At 42.8% G+C, this 4,934-nt stretch overlaps 1 protein-coding gene across 1 annotated transcript in view; it reads left to right on the forward strand.

Annotated features, from left to right (window-relative positions):
* LOC101864717 overlaps nt 1-2,716 on the forward strand; it is a gene marked incomplete in the record, with an annotated part of 17,083 nt that extends 14,367 nt beyond the window's left edge. The window contains 1 exon segment of the mRNA XM_005110003.3: nt 2,547-2,716.
* Between the last annotated feature and the right edge of the window lie 2,218 nt (nt 2,717-4,934).

Here is a 4,934-nt window from a genome sequence, read left to right on the forward strand (position 1 = left end):
CTAAAGAAAATTAATGGAAAATATATGGCGAGAAACTGACCAAAATCTGCAAGGAAAGCCCAAGAGAATTTTTTTAAAGTGTGAAGAGCATGCGGATAAGGAAAGACCCATACAACCCGACATGCATTATAAATGATAAAGAGGGAAACGCCATTCTCGGCAAACATGCAATCAAGAAAAGATGGGAAAATTACTTCCAAGAACTGCTCAACCCAGACGCTTGCCACGGACAGCAAGTAGTTCCAACCATCCTATGGAGATCAAACAGAACCACCAATACTTCCCAGTGGAATAGAAAAGGCACTCAAGACCAGCCCCAAGAACAAAGCCCAGGGACCAGATGACATCACAGCGGAAGCCATTATAAGAGCTTGTGGAAACACCGGTATACTGTGGCTGAGGCGTATTTTCAACAGAGCCTGGAAACAAAGAAAATGCCCAGAAGACTGGCAGAAAGCCATAGTGGTACCATTACGGAAAAAAGGGCAACAAACGCGACTGCACAACATATAGAGACATCTCATTGTTAAGCCACTTCAGGAAAAATGTATGCAAAGATACTAGAGCAGAGCATAAGACCTATTGTAGAGAGAAATCTGAGCAAAGCTCAGTTTGGATTCCGAAAGGGAAGAGGATGTACAGATGCCGTATTCGCATTACAACAGATATGCGAGAAAACAATAGAACACAACAAAGAATCCAACATCGTCTTTATAGACTAGGAGAAGGCTTTTGACAGAGTGAACCATGCAAAACTCTGAAAGACACTCGAAAAGTATGGCGTCAGAGGACAATTGTTAGATAATGTCAGAGCTCTATATACCAACAGCAGAAGCTCAGTAAGAACGAAGGAAGGAAATACAGACTGGTTCAAAGTAAGATCTGGAGTACGACAGGGATGCGTTCTATCTCCCCTCCTGTTTATAATATATATATATATGGACACAATAACGCAAGAAGCAAACCAAAGCCCAGAAAGCCCAAATGACTTTCTGTTCGCAGACGACCAATGTCTAATTCATCATGATCAACAAAGCCTCCAAAATCATACTACCGAACTCAACAACACCTGTGAGAAATTCAACATGAAAATAAGCACATCAAAAACAGAAGTTATGAAATTGAACCGAAACCATAGTCCCCTGAACATCCATGTCAATAGTAAACAACTGAAACAGGTGAAAGAGTTTAAATATCTTGGCAGCACTTTTTCTGAAAACGGGTCCATAGACAGAGAAATAGAAAAGCGAACTCAAAAAGCCAACACTGTCACCTACCAGCTCGCACCCCTTCTATATCATCCAAACATCTCCATGGACACAAAGAAACAGTTTATCACCTCAATATTCATACCAACATTATGTTATCGGTGTCAGACCTGAACCTTAAGCAAAACCCATGAAAGCAAAATCACCACATGCGAAATGAAATGTCTCCGCAAAACCCTTAATATCACAAGACGAGACAGGCAGAGAAATGAAGAAGTAAGAGCAGCTATCGGCACTGAGTCCTGCCTGCGTTACATAGAAAGACAGAGGATAAAACGGTTTGGCCACCTGTTACGCATGTCACCTGACCAGCCAGCCTTGAAAGCCTACAACACCAAGCACTCAGGCTATAAAGAAAGAGGAAGGCCACGCAAAAGGTGGATCGAGGGTGTCAAGGAAACCCTTAGAAAACATAACGTCACAACTGAAAGAGCTTCGGAGCTGGCCTACCATAGAAAACTGCATCTCCCCTCGACGCTACGGCAACAGAGGATGAAAAAGTAAAGTAAAAGTAAAGTACAAACACGATGTTGCTGCGGGTGGTTGGAATAGGGCGCCACTGGCTCTTTTCCTCTATTATTTCTGTCTGTCTGTCAGTCATGCTTTTTCCCAGCACTCATATGAACGTAATTGTGTCGATAAGCTTCCCTACCCTACAAACCATACATGATACAATAATGTATAGTGTGCGTGTGTGTGTGTGTGTGCGCGCGCGCGCGTGCGCGTGTGCGTGCGTGCGCGTGTGTGCGTGCGTGCGTGCGTGCGTGCGTGCGTGCGTGCGTGCGCGCGCGCGCGCGCGCGCGCGTGTGTGTGTGTGTGTGTGTGTGTGTGTGTGTGTGTGTGTGTGTGTGTGTGTGTGTGTGTGTGTGTGTGTGTGACATTTACAATCATAGCGCGGGTGGTTGGCGGGTGCTCTGGTGGGGTTTGCTCCTTTCTTTTATCATTATCTTTTGTCCTCATCTCCTCTTTTTGTGTTTTTTACACGTTTGTAACACCTCTAATAAATATGACATAATCTTTGGTACGTATATATGACCTCACGAGGTTGAAAGTATCGTAAAACTTTTCATTAAACTAAAACTAAACATAAAAATGCAAACATAGCCAAGCCATAAGAACTATTTCTTGCACATGCTTTAACTTTTTTTTGCGTTGCACAATTTTAGACCTAATTTGGCTAATGAAGCTTTGCTTTTGCTTTAAATAAATCAAAAACAGTTCTAGATAAACGCACGTCGATAAATAACATAACAACAGTTATTCTTGTTTCTATTTCAGGGGAGGGAGTGAACCCTGTCGCTATGATGCCGAAGATTTTGGTTCATCCATTGTGCTGTCTGAGTCTGAGTTCAATTTGGGAATAATCATTACATATTTCTTTTTTCTTCTTTTTTTCTGTAACTGTAACACATTTCTTTTGAAAATAAAAGTCATCTTTTAAAATCAGATTTGTGCATGACGCTTTCTACGTTGCTATAGCTATATATTTAACTACAACTCTCCCTATAACTAAAACGAACAAAATTAAACAACAAAAATGAATATATATATCTATATCTATATCTATATCTATATATATCTATATCTATCTACATCTATATATTTATATATCTGCACACCATAGATTTGAAAGCTAATATCCTAGACCAGGTACTGTCAAGGCCGCCCATCGTGGCCCTCTCTTACTCTTAGTGAAACACATGGAGAGAGAGAGGGGGGGGGGAGAGGGGGGAGAGAGGGGGGGAGAGGGAGAGGAAGTGGGAGAGGGAGTGGGAGAAGGACGAATGGATGGTTGGTTGGATGGATGGATGGATGGATGGATGGATGGATGGATGGATGGATGGATGGATGGATGGATGGATGGATGGATGGATGGATGGATGGATGGATGGATGGATATAGAGAGAGGTCTATCTTCGAGAGAGCGAGGAGACCGAGAGAGAGCGAACGGAAGAGAGGGGCGGTAGAGAGAGAGAGGGGGGGGGGGGGAGAGAAAGAGAGAGAGACGTGAGGGGGGGGGGGGTACAGAGAAAGAGAACGATAAGAGTGGGAGAGAGCTCCAAAGGGGGACGAGAGAGAGAAAGAGAGAGAGAGAGAGAGAGAGAGAGAGAGAGAGAGAGAGAGAGAGAGAGAGAAAGATAGCGAGAGAGGAAGGTGTGTGTGTGGGGGGGGGGGGGGGTGCGAGTACCTCTCCGACCTATCTTTGACCACTGGCTTCGGATGGACAAAGGAAAATCTGTCTGTGATAATAATTTAACCACCCCTTCCCCACCCCCCACCCCTCAAAAGGGGAGAAAAAAGAAGAGGAAAAAATACAAGTTAAAAAGATTTTGTCGTGTGCCTAAGACTAAGATTTCAGGTGTTACTAGAGTGACTAGCCTACTACTACTATAGTGTTACTACAGAAACAATGTGGAAAGAACTCGAAAACTACACTGTAAGTTGTAAGAGGCCAACTTCTATGTTATTACGTGAATTACTCTTCGCTGATGACCAAAGCTTGGCACACAAAGATGAACGAAGTCTCCAACACCACACCTCCAGATTAATGTTACAACTACGACATGAAGATCAACATCAACAAAACAGAGACAATGAAAGTAAGCAGAAAGCCAGGACCACTCAGGATACACATCAACAACAAGTCTCAGACAGTCCAAGAATTTAAGTACCTCGGAAGTATATTCACAGAGGATGGGCGACTGAACAGGGAAATTGAAACACGAGTACAAAAGGCCAATAATGTTAGTTACCAGCTTACTACATTACTGAAACATCCTAACATCTCCATACTCCATGACAACAAAACTCAAAATGATCAACACCATATTCATCCCAACACTCACTTATCATCAATACCAAACATGGACCACGAACTAGACAGAGTATAGAATTGGTCGGTTTTAAGCACAAGGGGGGCTATCCCGAAAAACGCTGTTTTGAGAAAATCAAAGGTAAAGCTTTTTGTCCCTTGTTCAGTTTCTTTAACTATAACACAACTAAACAATTATACACACCAAAGAAACCAAACTTCTCCTATAGTTAGGGCAAAGCCCACTTTTGGTGTAGTTTAAGATTTCTGGAAACCCCCGAAATCTGGGTTAGCCCGCTTGTCCTTAAAATTTTAATTTAAAAGCGACCAATTACACATGTGAAATTGAAATGCGATGTCTTAGAAAAGCAGTAAACAAGACCAGGCGAGACAAAATTTAGAAACTCAATTAGATCTATAACGAAAGAGAAGGAGGGCACATATTAATTATAATGTTGTTATGCATCACATCCAACACTAAGGAATCAAATGGTTCAGACATCTCGTGCGATTACCAACACATCATCCAGCACAACGAGCTTACATTTACAAAATTCAATGGCAACAAGGCTAGAACTAGAGGCTCTAGAGGGCGACGAGACAGACCTGGACAGATGGAGTCAGGGAAACACAAACAACTCACGGCATCCCACTGACCCAAGCTCTCCGGCTGGTGGCAGAGAGACGTCTCTTTCTTCCCGCGACACCCAAAAGCGTATAACTATAAGCGGCGGATAAAAGTAAAAGTAGAAGTAAAGTACTAGAATGTTATAGTGGGCTCCCTAACTCCACCCCCACTGCAAATTTTAGTAGGAACATGCCACTTGGCACACACGTACCTTGAACAAAACTAA

Source organism: Aplysia californica, unplaced genomic scaffold, assembly GCF_000002075.1.
Source record: "Aplysia californica isolate F4 #8 unplaced genomic scaffold, AplCal3.0 scaffold00838, whole genome shotgun sequence".
NCBI classification, from domain to species: domain Eukaryota; kingdom Metazoa; phylum Mollusca; class Gastropoda; order Aplysiida; family Aplysiidae; genus Aplysia; species Aplysia californica.